This window comes from Rhynchophorus ferrugineus, unplaced genomic scaffold, assembly GCF_030347505.1.
Source record: "Rhynchophorus ferrugineus isolate W39M unplaced genomic scaffold, kcgeb_rfMv2 rfM4, whole genome shotgun sequence".
Taxonomy (NCBI): domain Eukaryota; kingdom Metazoa; phylum Arthropoda; class Insecta; order Coleoptera; family Curculionidae; genus Rhynchophorus; species Rhynchophorus ferrugineus.
The window spans coordinates 15,910,729-15,932,065 of NW_027472583.1; the positions used below are offsets into that span (position 1 = coordinate 15,910,729).

The 21,337-nt window shown below is 30.3% G+C and overlaps 1 protein-coding gene across 2 annotated transcripts in view; it reads right to left on the bottom strand.

Annotated features, from left to right (window-relative positions):
* The window catches only part of LOC143196660 (uncharacterized), a 76,613-nt gene extending 55,839 nt beyond the window's left edge, over positions 1-20,774 (bottom strand). Inside the window, exon 1 of one of the 2 annotated variants that reach the window (XM_076404535.1) lies at positions 20,513-20,774. The gene's annotated coding sequence lies outside the window, so the exon portion shown is untranslated. The remainder of the gene's footprint in view (positions 1-20,512) is intronic. The other variant, XM_076404536.1, reaches the window with a different exon arrangement.
* Between the last annotated feature and the right edge of the window lie 563 nt (positions 20,775-21,337).

Consider the following 21,337-nt stretch of genomic DNA (forward strand, 5'->3'; position numbering starts at 1 on the left):
CCTTCCCAGGATTCTTGTATAAAGATTTTTCCTACATAGTCGTTGATCGGAAATTTAAGAAAAATATAATTCAAAACGAATTTAATTGTCAATTAAAAACAACGATTACGTTGCTAAGAATAATTAATCAATATCTTTAAAATATATGCTAAATAAATCTAAAACCTTAGAGAACCTCTGTAATCGAAGAAAAAATCTTAATTATAGTGCAAAGGTTATCATAATTTGGCGCAGAAAATGAAATAACATCACGAATGGAGTTATTTAACTCAGTTTTAATAGTGCAGGTGTCATTTGCCGGTAAACCTTCGGAAAATTGAAAAATCCCAGTTTATATGTTGTACCAGTAAAATTAATACTAGTATAACACTAGTAATAAGTATAATTAACATTAAACAGCAAGGGACCATTAATTTCCTCCAAATATTAATATGTTTAATAATTCGATAATGTGTAAACAATAAACTTTCTCCTACATTCATACTAAGCATGTCAACATTCTTTCGTCACCAAAACACAATTGGGGGTAATTGATACTTTTTTTATTTTAATTTGAAGAAAGGTGCATATGGGGATCATTTTTCTTCGTGAATAAAAACATGTGACTGCTGGTTTCGGTATAACAAAATGATAAAAGACTGCACATTGAAAGCACATTATTCAGCCAAGAATCATATCAAACTCGCGATTTGCTTACTGTGTGGCTCAATTAGAAATTGCGTGTATTGAGACATACGGAAAATCATGTAGGGAGAATGATTATCAACTTTACCATTTGTAAAACACACACGGTTCACATTGGTGTGATCTTCTGTGACGTACTGCAGCCTGACAAAGCCATTACTTGAAAACTTTAGTAATAACTACAGCTAATGCAATTGAGCCGAAGCGTAATACTCCAAATATGCCAAACGAAAGGAAAACGCTCGACCCCATATTGCAAAATTCATAAGAGAAATCTTGGAGGCGCTTTAATGGAACGCTATGCAAAATATTTTAGCAATTTCTCTGAATCTCTAAATAACAGATAATATTAAAAAGAACTGAAGTAATTGAGAGTAATATGTAAAATATCATCACTACAATTAAGATCATCATATCATGGTGCCTATTGAATGACAAGATTATGTAAAGAAGACAACCTAGGGGCTGCCACAGAACTTTTAACTGCCCATACTAAAAATTTCAACTAATATCAAACTAAGTGATATCAATTAATTATCATCTTTCACTATACATACCTTCGTTATCAATTCCTCCTTGATTTCCATAGAAACTAACGTCAATAATGAACTTTATACTACACTATATATAAACAATTATAAATTAGATGATAATCACTCTCATACAGCGTTCCAACGTGTTTGAAGTCCATTGAACAATTTTCATTAAGTATAATAACACAGTTTATTAAATTCTTAAAATTACGTATGATATCATCTAGCTAATACAAAGCCACAAATAATGAACAATTTTACAATTAATTGCTCATGGTGCAGAAATCTTAATCATATTAATAGAAAAACTACAAATCTCTCACCACGTGTGTAAATAAAATGTTTGCATAAATATAAAATAATATTAAAACAATTATTAAAAATGTTATTTATCATATAAAAAATAATTTGTTGTGTGCATTGGATAAAAAAAATGATTTATAGCATTAAAGCATTTGCACAAAAATATCTCGACGTTGTTAACTTTTACATCAATTATCATCAATAATATTTATAATAACATATGTACTAGTGAATTGACAAATATGATACATTGAGATAAATAGTAACAAAATAATATTAAAGTATCATACAATTATTGAAGAATCGTTATCCAAAATTAAGACTTTTATGTATTATATAAATTATAAATTGGGTATAGATAGGAACCTCGTTTGTTTTTATTCTTATGGGAAACTGAATCGTAGCAGCTCATATTTTTGATTACGATATGTTTATGAATTGGTTAATTAGATTTGTTTAACAACTGTTAAAAATATAACAACGCAATAATTATTACTGATATCAGAGTTATTTAAAGCATTATTTTAATTACTGCTGATAAATCGTATTAAACAAGTATATTTCGAAAAATAAATTTACAGTAATGATGATTGTACATTATTACAAGAGAAACAAACTGTAAAACATTTCATTAATAATATTAGTTAGTTATCTTACAGGAGGCCGATCAATTAATTCCAGGTTGGATTTATAGAAGTAAAACGTTGAACCCAAATATTCACTACTTTTATATTCACATATAATTTAATCAGATCCCATTAAATCCGCCTTAGTTGGCGCAGTGGTCAAGGCGAGGGGACGGTTCTCCTGCTGTTGTGATAACCGCGAGTTCGAATCCTAGGTATGGTCGTAGATTTATGTTTGTAATTGTTTATAATTGGGAATGTCCAAAAGGCCAGAGTGTAAAAACCGACAAAGAAAATAATCTCAGTCAAACCAGGCTGGGTAAGACCGGGCGTCATCTGGGATGATTTCTTAGTAGGGTACTCGACAGTAGGCTTAATGGACGAGGACTGTGGTACGAAGCCCAGATTAAGGAGTAGGGTCAGTTCAGCTAAAACATATTTCGTAAAACGGGGACTCATAAATAAAACGACTTCTAGAAAAACTATAATTCTGGCTGAGCGAAAAATTGAGCTAAGTGATTTTCACTAGACATTTTTAAAGTGAGTTTTAGACTATTAAGTTATGCAGACAACACAACAAATGGTAGTCGCATGGTGCATGTTCAGGGCTATATGGTAGATGCACCATAACATTCCTGCGAGTATATCTCAATATTCATTGAATTTAAATCAAAGGGATTGGTTTATCAGTCAATCATAAAGTCAATTCGAACCTATGGGGTGGAAATATGGGGTTTGCACGATCACCTCAAAATCAAATGAAAACACGAAGTGATCCAAGATTTCGCCTTAAAACATAAAATAAGGTTGCTAAATTATAGCAGCAGGATGTTTTGTGTATAAATATATTGTTAACTTTAGCTAAGTAAATTGGGTTTATTTTAGGTGGGAAATACATACTGATGTATTAATCCAGTACTCGCCTTGTGTATTGATGAAAGTTACAACAGAGCAGTAGTAATACACTTCAAATATATATATATATATATATATATATATATATATATATATATATATATATATATATATATATATATATATATATATATTAACAAGTTTTATTAACTCATGGAAACTATATATGCTCTGTTGATTTAACAAAACGCATATAATATATATGGTATACTTTCTATGAATCATTGTCAATTCCACATAAACATTTCTCAGTTATTTTTGTAAATAAACTTTAGTGTCTCGACTGACACATACTGATGTAAATTATTCTTGTATTTGATTTAAGTGTTCACTAAACAATATTATCATAGGCGCCATTTATTTTTCTCATTTTATTTATGTCCAACTACCTAATTCATTAGTATACATATATATAATATACTAAGGCAACATTGCTAATTTTAGAGGTTTCTAACGTGATGTCGTAAATTAACCTATTTTTTTAGGCTTATTTAGCAATTAGCAAAAACGCTGCCTAACCCTACGAGTTAGATCAAATTAATGTACTACAGTATTGTACACCATAAAAAGGTCTACAAAAAAGTCCGCGATGGTATATGTTTATCTTTTAGGGATAACCCACATTAACCATTTTTATTGTTTACTTTTTACGTGAGAAAATGGCTTATTTACGAAGCTATTTTAAGCAATACGGCATTAATCCTTATCGAATTAAGTACCTTAAACACAGTGTGCAATTAATATAGATCAATATGGTTCCTTACAGCATGTAAATTAAACAAATATTTTCGGAGATATTAGAAATTTAAAATTTGCGTTTAAAAATGTGTAATGTAATAAAAATTGTATGAATTTAGATATTCCAAAGATAGCAGGAAATCTTCATAGTAAGTATAGGGGAAGGGAAGAGGAATTGTTTTACTCCAAATTTAATGCGTGCAGGCCAAGGGCAGTAATGAATGAACCAAAAATACTGGATCGATTTTAATCATGTTTTCATTGAGTGACATAGTGTATTTAATTTAGTATCAGCATTGCACACGTGCGAAGCCGGGGCGGGTCGCTAGTATATATATATACTCAAAAACGAAAATAAACCGTCTTGACAAAGAAGGAATTTCAATATTTTTAACGTTGTCTTTTATTGCTTATCAAAGTTAATTTATCACAAATATATTGAATTGTTCGGCATTAATTATGATTCCCAATAATGGCCAACCTACTAATTAGCGATTTCTATTTCGTCCGTAGATAGACGGAGGATCGTTTTCGGTCTATCGGTTGCGTAGGATCCAATATAACCCACATCATTTTAATACTACAACGCAAAACCCATGGACAAAAAGCAGCAATGAAATAATCGCATCACGTGCCACACTCAATGTTCTCCGCTCTATTGTCGGACAAAAACACATTTTATTCGCACAATGGTGCGTCTATTAAACGTACGACCATAATAGAGTTAACAAAAACGGAGTTAATATAAACACCGGTCGCGGATGCTGCCGTAATTTTTTCATCTACGTCCCGGTGCGGCACCAATCTGTGTGCGGTCTTGTATTGACGTAAACAAAAAGGTTTTAATACACGTAGGGATGAAAATACAAAGTTTCACCTGTTAAATTTGTTTCCTTACTAGAAAATTGAACCGACATTAAAAAATAAATAAGTAAAATTAAAAAATAATAAAACAGATTATTAATACACACAAAAGAAATATTTGTAATAACTAAATAAAGATAAATAAAAACCTTATTTAACCTATCTATTACACGTATTTTATATTCCACTATATGTACACATTTAGCTTTATACTTACCTAAACCTATTCATCTACTTACATTATTACTTTACCTATTACCAACTGATTACCGGTCGGTGCCGAACCCAAACAGTTATATTTATTTCGATTTGTTTTGTTGATAATTTAATTTTTTGTATTATTATTTTTGTATTTTTGGGCTAAGCAGGCACTATGTATTTTTTTTATAACATCTTTATTAAATACGCTTAGTACAATCTTAATTTACAATTAATTTATTACTACTTTTCCTATGTACTTGGATTAATTAACAAGCAAGACGAGTGCGAGAAAATACATCAGTATGTATTCCTCAATTATAAAATTATAATTATTTATTAATTATTAACTTATAGCTATAGTTTACACTAATATTACACACTAAATGTTCACACAAGTTCGTATGGTTCTGTTCGTTTCAATCTCCTGATATCCTGCGCGCTGTCCAGCAGTTGTATTGCTTCCACGTTAGTATGATTTAGTAATCTTCTTTCGTTTTTTAAGGCGAAATCCTGCACAACTTCGCAAATCCATTTGATTTCTAGGTCATCGTGCAGTTCTTCATTGGTTACATAGCGATAGGCATTGGTAATCAATCGAAGAACCTTGTTTTATATTTGCACCCCATAGGTCCAAATTGGCTTTATAATTGTATTATAGATCAACCTCTTTGATTTTAGATCAAGTTGAGAGTATCTTCCGACTAACCAGTATAGTTGTTTTATTATGGTTCTAATGTGTTTTGCTTTTTGTCTAACGTGATGCAGTCACTATTTATGACAAAACTTTTATGAAATGTATGATATGGTTCCCCGACTTATGTCCTTATAAAATATGTGTATGACCTCGATTTGTTTTGCTTGTATAAATAGTGCGGATATTCAGAAGGAATATTTAAATCAATAGAAATTAACAAATATCCTTGTTTTAAATGTAACATTATACAGATAATACAGGTATACCGATCACCTATACTGTGGTTTTAAAACAGTACAGGAGAGTTAGAATTTGGAAGTATTAGATCTTATAAGTACAACAAACTGTTCATTGTTTCATGTGTTATTTTTATATAAAATATCCTCAAAATATCTTCCATTCGTTCTTAAACGCCAAACAGTTCTCTGTTGGGTTAGTTGGTGTACAATATCTAGAGCATTGCTTGTTTAAATAAACTTCTAAATAAAAATAGACTTTGTTAGTGAAGATTCTGTTATCTAGGAAGAACTTCCAATACTGCTTCAACGCAACTTTATAATAATTTTCCTACAAAGTAGCGTTGGGAAAAAAAACTAGCGACCGAAAACAGTCGATGTCAAATGCACGGATCGACTGCTTTATTAAATTAGTGGTGTCCGACGAATATGTACGAACCCTTTCCTGTGAAAGAGGAAAGGACGAAGATAATTGCCTGGACAGTTAATTTTATGTGAGCTTATATTTTACCAACTTTACTATAGGCGAGACGGAGATGTACATATTCCTTCACGTACTAACTTTAAAAAAGAAAAGGAAAAAAATAATTACTGAGTATTATTAACATGTAATTTGTAATTTCATTTTAAACGAATTACTTTTATATTTGAATGTTCTGTGGATCTGTAAAAACTAATGGAATTTTTCTGTGGAATGGAATAATACCCCACAAATGTGTTATCGTACTTTAATATGTTAATTGCTATTCTTAAATAATATACCATAATAAATATAGACAATACAATAGAACTCAAGCAAAACCTAAAAACCAAAGGTATACAATAACCATAATTACTAAATAAAAATTAAACATATATCTAATCATAGAAAAAAACTAAAATAAATCGAAATATTTGTTATTGCCATAAAAACAATCAAAAGTATTTTAATATTTAACATTCACTGTTTTAATATTTTTACCCTATTATATTAACAATCTTGAAAAATATCGTTCCAAAATGCTGTTATATTAATATACAATATATTTGTAAAAAGGAGTAGTATCAATCGAACCAAAAATAGCGACTAAAACAGTTGATAGTAAAGAGCTGTCAATTACTAAATAGTCGATAGTCATTTTCAGTCGATAGTTTCCAACGCTACTACAAAGTTTGTAAAAACCGAATTTTGTAAGGATGGATTTTTTTTCATAATATAAGAATATCTCAAATGACTGACTTTTTGGTTCATTAAGAGTAAAATAACGATTCATAGTAGAGCCATTGTTTCCCTTTTTTACCACATAACACTGCGATAACATTTTGGCATCGGAAACTATTCTATAAACTACTGAACATACTATAATCGCAAAAAGAAAGTTTGGTTATTAAATCCTCAACTCTCCCATTGATACCCCGTATGCTAATAACATGCTTATCGATTTCAATGCTATAAAGATTTATTACTTTGTGGCTGATGTCTTGTTTTCAAGCCAATGCTGGTCTAATGTTCTCACTAATGTCCAAATCATCTATCAACAACCAGAAAAAAACCGCTTAACGTTAATTTGTTATCGCAAATTTACCGTAACACGGTTACCAATTTTAATTTCAATAATAATTAGGCTTTTCTAAAACTCACATGAGACCGTCACTTTTTTTTTAATTTTGTTTTAATATTTTTTCAAAATAATATACTATACTAGCGGCCCGCCCCTGCTTCGCACGGGTGCTATGCTGATACTAAATTAAATACACTACAGAAAAAATATGAACGTTGTATATAAAAACCTAGCGGCCCGCTCCGACTTTGCACGGGCATAAAATATATATGCCTATGTCACTCAATGAAAACATGATTAAAATCGATCCAGTATTTTTGGTTCATTCATTACTGCCCTTGGCCTGCACGCATTAAATTTGGAGTAAAACAATTCCTCTTCCCCTATACTTACTATGAAGATTTCCTGCTATCTTTGGAATATCTAAATTCATACAATTTTTATTACATTACACATTTTTAAACGCAAATTTTAAATTTCTAATATCTCCGAAAATATTTGTTTAATTTACATGCTGTAAGGAACCATATTGATCTATATTAATTGCACACTGTGTTTAAGGTACTTAATTCGATAAGGATTAATGCCGTATTGCTTAAAATAGCTTCGTAAATAAGCCATTTTCTCACGTAAAAAGTAAACAATAAAAATGGTTAATGTGGGTTATCCCTAAAAGATAAACATATACCATCGCGGACTTTTTTGTAGACCTTTTTATGGTGTACAATAGTGTAGTACATTAATTTGATCTAACTCGTAGGGTTAGGCAGCGTTTTTGCTAATTGCTAAATAAGCCTAAAAAAATAGGTTAATTTACGACATCACGTTAGAAACCTCTAAAATTAGCAATGTTGCCTTAGTATATTATGCATGTATTATACATATAAACCTTCCTCTTGAATCACTCTATCTATTGAAAAAAACCGCATCAAAATCCGTTGCGTAGTTTTAAAGATTTAAGCGCATATAGGGATATAGGGACAGAAAAGGCGACTTTGTTTTGTACTATGTAGTGATACTACTATAGTTAGGTTTCACAACATTGAAAACAAATTACATAGTCACAAGATTTTCGACGTGGAATGGATGGAATTAATAGAAAAAGTGCTACAAACATTGACTTCAACGCATGAAAGAGTACGTTGGTTTTCAAGAAGAACATTTTAAAAAACAATAAACTCAATCATCAGTATTTAGTTTTTCAATATAAGGATCATATAAATCACAACCCTCGTACTCAAACCGAAGAGTACTACGTGTTTAACTTGGGAGGTAGAGATAACCTGAAAAATAAAAAGATATACAGAGTCAAAAGGTTCAGGCTTCAAATCGCAAAATCAAATATAATAAACACGATTATATTAAACTAAACATTTTTTAGCAGCCCTGACCTGAGCCCGTGTGATTTATTTACGCCTCTTGAATACCGATCGTGTCGATTTTCGATGCTACTTTTTTATGCACGACTACTGCGAAGAATTAATTTCTTGCTCGACTGACATCGGCAAGAAGGATTTTTCCCACTTCGAACTCGATTTACGTCGAAGTATATTATAAAAAAAAACGTACGTTCGTTACGGTGGATTGTAATGGTTACTGAACAATTCGAATTCGATCAGATTAACCTTCGCTACACGGAATTTTTATTGATTTTGTAATAGATAATTGTTTCCAATCTTATTCCAAAATAAATCGTTTGTTTATTAACCTTTTTTATTAATTTTAAATCTCATGATGTTTTTTGTTTTACTTCTATATGCGAAACACTGTATCTCCTATATATTAATATAATTCTAAAGATTGAAAAGTGAAGTAAATAAGCAATGAACGATATAATTTTATTTAAAAAATTAGGTAAAGAAATTATTCCTTTAAACATAAAAATAAAGAAAGATAATGTATACTAATATTTGATACTATGAAGTTAAGTTATCGCAGTTCTGAAAATGATCTTATGGTACTTTTATTGTAATATTCACTGGTGTCGCAATTTAAACTTGGTGTTAGTATTAATTCTTGATATAGTTTGCATATATTTTAATATGTTTTAATACACATACATATATAGCTCTAATTAATATAATATATCATATAGATTTCTGATCTTATGATGAAAATATTGTCAAACTAAATTTTAGTAGTTCAACAAATTGTTTAGTTTAATTTTGAGTCTGTTCTTTGAGACCGAACTTCGAGAAAAATACCGAAGTATTTCACTGATTCTGTTTGAGGAATTGGGTATCCTTGCCCTAATACAATTAACTTTGTACCTTTTCGCCGTAACCCAAAACCCAAGCTATATTTTTCAGTCTCTAGTTCATTTGCTATTCTTGCTGACTACCACTTCTAGTTATTCTATAGTTCTAGGCACATATATATGGTTTTTCTATCGAAGGTGTTGTCAGCAAATTTTCCGACCATTGTTACTTCGGGTTCTCAGGTTTTCGAGCATCGGCAGTGTATAGCAGCTATAAGAGTGGTGCCAAGATACTGCTCTATGCAATTCCAATCGATATAGGTTAGACATATAGCACATTTACTACATAACGAATGACAATCAATATTTTTAATAATATGTACGCATATCAATATTTAATACACATATTTCTCTCGAAATACATTCTTGTGACCCATCGTTGCCTTCTGAGTAACCCTCACAATACAAATATTCAAACATCTATCATAATAATAACACAAGCATATTAAATAGATATCTTCCGAAATAAGGATTTAAGAAATATTGTGAATACAAAGGAAAAAATAAAAGCACACTGTCAGTAACCTTAACTTATTAGAGAGTCCATCACACATGATAAAATGTTTAAACAAGCCAAGCCGATGAGTCGCTGCAAGGATCAGGAACCCATATATAGTAAACAAAAATACAATCCATGTAAATTCATGTAAATCAAAAAGTGTTATTATTTAATATATTAAGTAATTTCAATGTTAAAAACTAAATGTCATAAGATAAAACCCTGACATTTTTCAATACAATTCTTCTTTCAGCGTGCTACAACTCAAATTTGAACCTATAAAAGACACAATAGTTTTAAAAAAATTATCTAAATGACTTTTACATGGTTTATTATATATATTCTCCATTAAGCTATTTCAATACATTTTTCAATAACCATACATTTTATTAATTTCGTAAAGTCGCTTGCTATGTAAGACAAGAAATTTAAAACAACTATTAACGTTTCCTTTTACATTCACTTTTATTTATTTACTGGAAACAGTTCAATTACAACTCAGTTTCGATTAGATTTTCTGTTGAAAAAACTCTTGTAATGCATTATTATTGATTACGAACTGCAATTTTTCTAATAATTGCTTTCATTTTTAGTTTTTTAGTATTACTTAGTAATTTATAACATTTTGAAAGTAAGTTTTATATAAAAAAAAAGGATGTATTTTCATTTAATATTTATAGTTGTTATAATTTATGTTCGAAAACATCTCGAACTGGAAAAGGATCTTGTTAAATTGATCAAGCATATTTACACTGTCACTTTCACATACAATCTATGGATCTATTGACAGAAAAAGTAATAATAAATGCCCAATTTTAAACATTTTTGACACATGATAAACTTCCAACTTCTTCACCAAGCAATTGAACATCATATAGGAAGCAAGAAATAAACATCTTGACATACTTTAATATTTATATTAAAATCACTAAAATATTATTCACGATAGTTCTCATTAAAAATCCAAATCGTCTCTTACCATTTTAGAAACAGTCAAGAAGCATCTTTTCACTCCGTAGTTGATTTACGTCCAATTTTATTAAAATTCCTAAAGGTTAATAGATAATTTGAATTTAACCAAAATGACCTTGGCCGTACGATTTTCTTTAATTTGCATCGGTATTTAGTCGTCAAATATATGTCTAAATTTATTAAAAAATTTAGTTTTCATCTCCTATTTTATCAAGAAGACTATACCGCTGTTGAAAAAACTATTTATAATATGTTACTATCAACAATATGTTACTATTACAAACACTTGTACATCAAATACTATTCTGTTTCAAAATATGGACTTTATACATTTAAATAAATTTAAATTATTTATTATAAGTATTTAATATGGAGGAATTCAATGAACGAGTTAAAATAGACATCCTATTTCCATTCAGAATCTGACGTGTACCCAGTACGTGATACTATTAAAAATGCACGATACTACAACAATTTTAATTGTAAAAATTTTTGTAATTGTAATTTTGCATGTTTGTTTATGTCTAGTTTTAGTGCTTATTACTATTGATCTACAGAGATATGAAGAAAGTGAACATATTTAATGACAGACGGTTATATAATGAGTATAAAAATTGCTATAGTAGCCATATATAGAGTACATGCGTTTAACAACAACGAAGACAAACTTTTTCAAAATACAAAGCACTAAACTGTGCTTAAATTAAGCCTCCATATATCCTGAGCCTTACAACATCCTACTTTCACCCATTCTGTTCTTGGTACACTGCTTATTTAGCAGTAGATTCAATTCAATGAGGATGTAAATATAAATATTAAAAACTGACAGCAATGATCTAGCAACGAAAACTATCTAGAGTTATTTAAGGTTGATAGTAAAAAGATCAGTCTCTCAACAAATAGTGCATTCTTAATTGAATACATTCGAAAGTAAAGCAGGTCAATGCAAAAGTGTCAGCAAAAAGAGCACACAATAGACAGTTTTCTATTAATGCCAGTTAATGTGATTGAAATGAATCAAATATCGATTTATTATTAACGAAAACCTTGAAGGTTGTCAATTCAAATTCTTTCTGAAAAAATATTAGTATAGCCAATAAAAACATATTAATCATAAGTCAACATTAAATGTAGGTAAAAATGTCTCATACAATACTATATATTTACGTTTCTATCAAGAAAATATATTTGGTGTGAAAATGTCCAGGGACGGTATCAACATATATTTATAGAGAACTGTGATTATTAATAATGATAGACTGAATATGATATTAAATAGCAGAGAACTAGTAAATAGTGGCGTTGGGAACTATCGACTGAAAACAGTCGAAACAGTCGATAGTCGCAAAATAGTCGATAGTCAAAAAAATAGCGACTGAAAATAGTAATTACTATTTTCAGTCATATGCGCAGCTCGACTGGTTTTTTTTTTTCGTGATGTCAGACGAAGATGTACGAATTCTTGTCTGTGTAAATTGTGAGATAGGAAAGGACGGAGATAAATGCTCTATCCATCTATTTTAGATAAAAAATATCTGATAACATTGTACGTGCCTTTTAACCTTGGATTCCACCAGCAGTTCCTGACTTGGTTCCAATTGGACTACCTCGAAAGCGCACTCTTTCCAATAAAAAAAGAATTTTGAAAATCGATCCATAATTGACGGAGATATCGGTGAACATACACAAAAATATATATACAAACATCGAATAAAAAACCTCCCCATATTTTCATGTCGGTTAACAAAATATATAGAGTAAACCGATGAACTAATAGAACATAGTACCCTATAAGAATCATACTTTATATCAAATTTACGTCTACGTGTAGTGCTAATGCACCTGCCGGTCATAACAAAACAACAAACTTGTTTTTTTATCTTGAGAAAGTAGTAGTGGTTTCTAACCAAAGTTAGTTAATAATACTGTTCAGTTCATGACCGTAACGGAATGCAATATATCAGTGTTTCGGTCTAAGAAATAGATATGGATAGTGACGTTTAAAGCCGCAGTAATTATGTTTTCAACAATATTTCCTAATATATATCGCGAGTACCAGGAACATTAAAATACCTTAGCAGCAATCGTAATTTTAACTCAGAAATAACAATACAGTTTCAATTATGTTTTAGGAATACAAACGGACTAAACAGAACCTCAGATTATTCACTGTTTAGGAATTTCAACAATTTTAACATACTGACGAATATTACGATACCAAGGATTACTTACTCATTCATGTACCAGCGGACCAATTCGAATCAAAAACGTTTCAACATTTAGTTGTTGTGAGTGTCAGATAAAAACGAACCAAAACAATTAAATTCGTCGACTACTACGTTAGTGAAAATCATCCTGTCGCATTGACCATTGCACTGACATTTATTTATTATCTAAATAGAAACCACACAATAAATTTGAAACATATAACAGTTGAATTGAAAAGTCCCCGGCCTGACACCTAGATGGCGCTACTATAATTAAATCCGTATGTTTTTTAGTTAGCCCTAACCCTTAAAAGATGCGTGTATAAATGTAACAGCTGTCGCATTTTGAGTGAAGCAACTTTTGTTATTGTGAAAAAATTGACAAAAAGGAATTTGATGATGATTTGAAATGATCAAGCCTAATAAACCTGAGTTTTCGACAGTCATCCGAGTGGACTGCAAACGATGAACCCGATCCAAATCGTGGGAAAACGCAACAGTCGGCTGGCAAGTTTATTACGTCTGTATTTTGGGATGCGCATGGAATAATTTTCATTGACTACCTTGAAAAAGGAAGGACCATCAACAGCAACTATTACATAGCGTTATTGGAGGACGAAATCGCCGAAAAACGGCAGCATTTGAAGAAAAAGAAAGTTCGGCTTCATCAAGATAATGCATCGTGTCAAAAATCCATGAATTGTGCTTCGAATTGCTTCCTCATCCACCGAATTCTCCAGATTTGGCCCCCAGCGACTATTTCCTGTTCTCAGATCTCAAAAGAATTCTCGCTGGGAAGAAATTTTCGTCGAATAAAGACGTGATCACCGAAACTGAGGCTTATTTGGAAGCAGAGGACAAATCGTACTACAAGAATGGCATCGAAAAGTTGGAGGGTCGCTATAATCAGTGTATCACCCTTGAAAGGAATTATGTCGAATAAAAAACTAATTTTGCTAAAAAATGTGTTATTACAATACAAAAATGTATTACTATGGTAGGCCGGGGACTTTTCGATTGACCTATTACTTGTGTTGAAATCGACCTTCTGAATGGAAAACCTAAGGATATGGATTAGAATCACAGAGAGCAATATGAAAAATAGGAGCTCCTGAAAAGAAGTAAGAAAATCCTATTCTTGAAAATGAATTATTAATTTGTTTTAACATATGTACCAAGAACTCTAACTTAATATTCTATGTTATAGTTAATTATTCTAACCATCTAAAATAAGATATTAAAACTATACCCATAATAACGTAAATATTCCCAAAGCAAATCTTCTAGATTCTATTAATTTAATATAGCATGTTTTGTTACCTTTTCCCAGATACACTGTAATATAATTTATCTTTGATCTATGAACTAATATGTTAAGATTGTGGTAATACTTACACAATAATGTATACTGTAAATTTGATATGTTATAATCATGTTATTAGCATACTAATGTTGCAATATCTTGCGATAGACATATACTGCATTTTCCGTCCTATACGTTTTAACATATATTTATAGAGTTACAAAAAATCATTTTTAACAGAGAACGAGTAATTTTAATATCTTATAATTAAAGTAATTTACATTATGAAATATTATTACGATTAAATTATACCTACTTTTCTATAGTCAGATTAGCATAAATTCAGATCTCACGCTAGATGATAGGATGTGAAAATAAATAACTGTTAACGCAATGCTAGTTAATATGATATAATATAGTACGTCTTATCGGAGAACAAACCTACCAGAAATAGAGGCATATTGATAACAAGGAATGATAATAGGGATTAGAAAACGTTAAGTAATAATTAGCTTTTCCTGTGAGTCATTCAATAGATAGCTAACAGAGGAATAAAGGATTATTAATTAATTAAGTCGATAATTAATGTAATCTAATATGGTATCAAATTATAGAATAATGTAAATTGTAATTACAGTATAAAAAGTATAATAAAGCAAACATTTAAGCAATAGGTTGTCTAAGAAATAATAATTTTGGAATTCTAGTTAAATTTATACATTAAAATGGTGTTGATAAAAGGGATGGAAGTTCCTTGTAACACATTGAATGAAAAGTTCCAGGCCTAACACATAGATGACGCTAGTTTTATTGTATTAACCGCTTTCAAAAGGAAGCTATTAAAATTTCATGATATTATACTCAAAGGTTTGTGAGTTATTGTGCAAAGAGTGATACTATATTTGTTATTTTCAAAACAATTGATCAACGATAATTTCGAGTATTAATTTTACACTACTTCTTGGTGGTAAAAAATAACGTTTAAGCGAAGAAATATCTTAAAAAGTTTTATAAAGACTCCGCTTCATCAGAATCAACAATAAAATTAACTGACTTCAAACGTGATCGTAGAGACACCGATGATATAGAACGCAGTGGATGTCTAAATGAGATCATAACACCAGAAAACATCAAAAAAAAATCTATAAAATCGTTTTGAATGATCGAAAAGTAAAGTTGCCTGAGTTAGTTAATATTATAAAAATATCAAAAGAACGTGTTTGTTTTATGTTGCATGAGCATTTGGCTATGAGAAAGCTCTGTTTAATATGTTTGCTCACTGTTGGCCAAAAACAGAAAAAAGTGTTGATGAATCTGAGCAGTATTTGGTAATGTTTGAACTTAATAAAATGGAATTTTTACTTTGATACGAGACAATCGATAAAACATGGATTCATCACTTCACTTCGGAATCAAAACGATCATCATCTGAGTGGACAGCAACTGATAAATCTCGTCCAAATACCCGAAAGAACAACAATGAGCTGGAAACGTTATGGCCTCGGTATTTTGGGATGTCCGTGATGGAATATTCACCGACTATCTAGAGAATGGAAATATCATTAACAGTGAATATAATTACACCGTTATAGAACCGTTTGAGGGCCAAATTTTAAAGAAACAACCGTATATGGCAAATAAATAAATTTTTATAATGATTTATAGAAAGTATACCATATATATTATATGCGTTTTGTTAAATCAAAAGAGCATATAGAGTTCCCATGAGTTAATAAAACCTGAGAGAAAACCATTAATGGACTTTAGTTAAGAAATTATGAAGTACCATTATCCTAAAAGATATACTAAAAGGCAAGACAAAGTGCACAAAGATAAGTTTGCACAAAAATATGTCTCTCTCTCTCTCTCTCTCTCTATATATATATATATATATATATATATATATATATATATATATATATATATATATATAGTGTTGGCCTAACATTTACTATATTCACTAGATACATAGAACGCAACAAACTATAGCTTGGCTTGATCAATAATTTGATGGACCAGGTCTAGACTGTAGCATCGGCCAATAGCCAATAGTCAATTTGGCCATAGCTAGTATCGATTTGTGCCACAATGTATTGCCTTAGTGAAACAGCACTTTTTCTTTTACCTTGCATTCTATCAATTAACTTTTTTCCTTATTTCTTCACCGATTCGAAGTGATAACGCCATACAATATTCACTATTAGTGGCTTTACCTTTCAGTTAATCAATAAGGAAATTTTCATGCCTAGGCCGCTTTGGGACATTAAACTACAGAATTATATGAATTAAGGGTCATTTGTTTAAACAAAATCGCAATCACAAACACATAATTAAGAGAAGATCACCTATTAACCAAGCTACTTTTTAAGCTTGAAGCCATTATCATAATGTTGACACGTGTCGTTTAAAGGACTACTGGTAATTTAGACCGCTTAACTAGTATTAGCGTTAAAATTGCATTTAATTCAATATCCAATTTTGGCACTACTTCGTGAATCATTAAACATGTCATTAATTTTAAAACATAACATTAATATTCCCAAATAAGCAACACACATTTCATAACTATATAAGATTTTTTAAAAAATTACTATCTGCCTGCTGAATTATCTGAAAATATAATACATGATATAAAAATAATGATAATAAAGAGTAATAGCTCTCATATCTTAGAGTGGCAGAAACCCACCCTAAGCCAGCTAAATATAATCTTTGAGATAATGCATTCTGTAAACCGTAGAATAACGATAGCTATTTATGACACATCATCACTCAGATGAATATACCCAAGTCATTAACACGTTGTAAAGAGATTTTCTCGGTAATTAGTTTCAAATCCCCTGGAAACCGTCAACATATATATGAAATTATTAAACCCATAGTTGGTAAAAGGAGACCATACGTATAGTTGGTAAAATATATTTTAAAAACATGATTATTAAAGTTTAATATGTTAAGTAAAAGATAAAAATAAATTTTAAAATAAATATTTCTTCACAAACTTATTTAAATAAATGAAATATTTGATTTTGTTATAAGAAATCTCTCCAATGAATCAGATATATCTATATAATATAGTCTCTTAATAGTTAATAAGTCTGTATTACCCCATACCTAACCTTATAAAAGGGATGGAAGATTAGAGAAGGTGACAAAAATATTGACTAAACATTGTTTTTATATAGATATACTGTTAAATTGTATAGTAAATGTTTTGTTTAATTGTTTTATATTCTAAATTAATATTGTTTAATTAGTTTTTTTTATTTTAATATATTTCTATTACATTAAAATTTGTATTTAATTAAAAAATCATGGATAAATAATATTAACGAAAACCAATATCATTTAATAGTAAAAGTAATAGTTTTTTAACAACTTTTACCAGATTCGCATGTTGCGATGTTTACCGCTAATTTAATTTCATTGGATTTTGTAGCAAAATAAAATCTAAAAAGAATCACATAATGGGATTTCTTAATTTACAGTGAATTTCAGAGAGATTAAAACTGCATCAGAATTTAACAATTATAATAATTTCATCTACGCCACTTTCAATTTTTTATTGACTCTCAAGAAGATTGCTGCTTTCAGATTGTTCGCAATTATTCGAAAAAAAACTGAGAATCCATTAAAGATTAAGTTAATTGTGAAACTCGACGTTGCCGTTTAGAATTTGTTAATTACTTTTGTTTTTCGTTGTCGAAATTGTTAAAATTTTAGAGAGTCAATAAATTCTATCATACTACTGCGCTTATGAGATTTATTAGCAAAGAAAAGTAATATTCTTGTGTTATGTGAGCCTCTAGAAAACTTAGAGTATAGGTACATAGGTACTTTCAATTTTCTTCACTATAAGCTGTCTTCCTTCTCAGTAGCAGCATTTTTTATGCACTCGAATATGTATAATATTTATGTGATTTTTCATATGCAAAATATAAAATCTGACAAGAAAAAACTATTTCAGTCACGTAAGTAATCAGAGTGGATAAAACTTGCAGACCAATGAAATGGAATCTAATTTGGTAGGTGGGTTATTAACTATAGATATTAACTCTCAGAAATGTCATAAAAAGGAGCAAATATCAAGGCCAATCCAACCAACGAATGATCCAGCCGCATTTTTTTTCAAATTGTAGTAAAAAGTAAAACTTTCCACAAATTCGATTTACTCTACACAAATTCAGACTTTCTCAATGCCATGCATTTTTTTCTTTATACTTCGAATAAATGACACATACCGAAAAGTGAAGCACCATCTGCCATAAATCTTTTAAACATAAGTTATAGGTCCGATAACATACAAATATCTCAATTCAAAATATATATGATATTATTTAAAAATGCATATATGCATGTAGATAAATCTATAAAATAAATTTTGTAATATCATCTCTATCACACCAATAGTTAGAGTAGATAAGAACAAAGACCTTCTGAAATAACTTTCCTGTTGGTCCTTAGACAGTCAGAAATCTTAACAAATTACCAAAACTTGATACCTCTGTCGTATCAATCAAACGTTCTAACAACTTATATCAAAGTATGAAAATATGACGAATGATTGAGTTAACCCTTAATTAAAAGGAGTAGATGCCGGCTTTGTTGGCGCAGTGGTAAAGGTGACAGTCACGGGTTCGAATCTATCGCGTGATTGCTTAAGATTTGTGATTGTCCTTCGGCAAGAGTGTAAAATCCGACAAGTAAAATTATGCCAGTCACACTAGTAACCAGGCTGGGTAAGACCGGATGTCTTCTGGGATGATTTTTAAGTTGATCACTCGCCAGTCGATAGGCTTAATGACGAGGACTGTGGTTTAGAGCCCACGTTAAACTCTAGGTCCAGTTCAGATAAACCCTCGGTGGTAAAAGGAGACTTTATAATATATGTATAAAAAGGAGTGGATAATAATATTAAAAAATAACAATAAGTTGACGTATGTCACATATTATTGATGAAAACGGGTCGTCTTCATCCAGATATATTTCACAATTAATGTCAAAACTGTTTACAAGTTACAAGATATATTTTCTCACCAATAGAATGATGTTATTAAAAGATTAATGGTGTATTAATAATTATAAATATTATTATCCTTAAAATATTTGTCTTTGTATAAAATAAACAACATTGTTTTATCTAAATTACTGCTTAATATTAATTGACAACTATCTAACACCAGCGTCAAATTAATTCATATATTTTTAGGAATTTTAATTCTCCCGTTATCAATGTCATAACGATAACGTTAATTAAAGGTAAAGTATTCGAGTAAAAGGATCAGGTGTAATATATTCAATTAAAAAATATTTAAAATATCATAATCAATTATATTGTAAAAATAGATATAAATATTTTATATATAAATATTAACTCTTAATATGTTTTATGTTATCAGGAATTAGGTACTTAATCGCATACGATAATAGCTGTACATCAATAACGCTAACTATTTACATAATCCTATAAAATTAAGTAAATTGTATGTAAGGAACACATGTTTACATTTCGTAGTTATAATGCCCCATCTATACTCAGTTGTCTCGTTCGCTGTCCCACTTTTTCGACATTCTTGAGCTCTACCAATACATATTCGAGCGATGAGCATTTCTAGCCTAGCTACCGAAACTTTATTTTGGTTAAAATTAAGATAATTAAATTAATTCGTATCGTGTGTCATATGCCGAAATGTCATGAATCATATGGTTGATTGTTTGTATTGTGTTATCATTAAAACAAGGCTTTCAGAGTAACAATAACTCCTATTTCGTTATCACGTTATCAGATACATTATCATCCTACATTTTCGCGACAAAATAAAACTAAACATATGATTCGTAAGTTTCGCCTTGACATTATGTCTTGCCGCTTAAAAAAATCGACAATTCTTTCACTTAAACCAGGAAGTTAGATTTGTATGATATAGAAAAAAATTTACCATAATTTCCGCGTATGTCGGCTAGCACGAAGAATCGGGGGGAAAAAATGGGAACACCCAGGACGAATATTTAACAAATATCCAACACTTATCACCAGGAAATAATGTTCGCAATGAAAAACACTCGGGCAACGTCACGAAACAATCGAATCCCGATGCGAGGAGCAACGCTGTCGCAGCTACGGTAGTACCTCGGCACGGAACCGCTTTGGTGCGACTGATTAGTAACGAGTAAACCGAACCAAGTCAGGTATTCGATAGTGTTTTGTTTCGTTGTTGACATGCGGAGCGATCGGTTGCCTAGGTTACGGCGTTTATTCTACGTCACAGAAATATTACTAGACGCTGCGCGCTGTGCCCTAGGACGTAATAGTAAAGTATTAGCAACGGAAGGATCAAAACTAGTTTTGCTGCAGTGCTGATGTATTTTATATATTACTGAAAATTCACGATTCGAGAAACGGATTGCGGTGGTGAAGAAGTGTGTGTTCATGATTCACCTCCCTATCAGAATAAATAATATCAAAGTGCAACATACTAAAAAAACAAAATATTTAGAAATTACACGAAGCGCCAATCTGCGCTTGAAGGCTTATGTTAAGAAAAAAATAGTAGACTGAATATGAAATTTAGAAGAATATATCTATTTGGCTATTTGGAAAAAATTCTACTTTATCAACATACAATAAATTATTGCTGTATATAGAGCTGGGTACAATACATGCTTTGCTTGAAATACAAATTATAAAATATTATGTGGCATGTATTTAAAATACAAAATACAGTATTTTAACTAATTTTATTTAAAATTCAAAACACTAATTA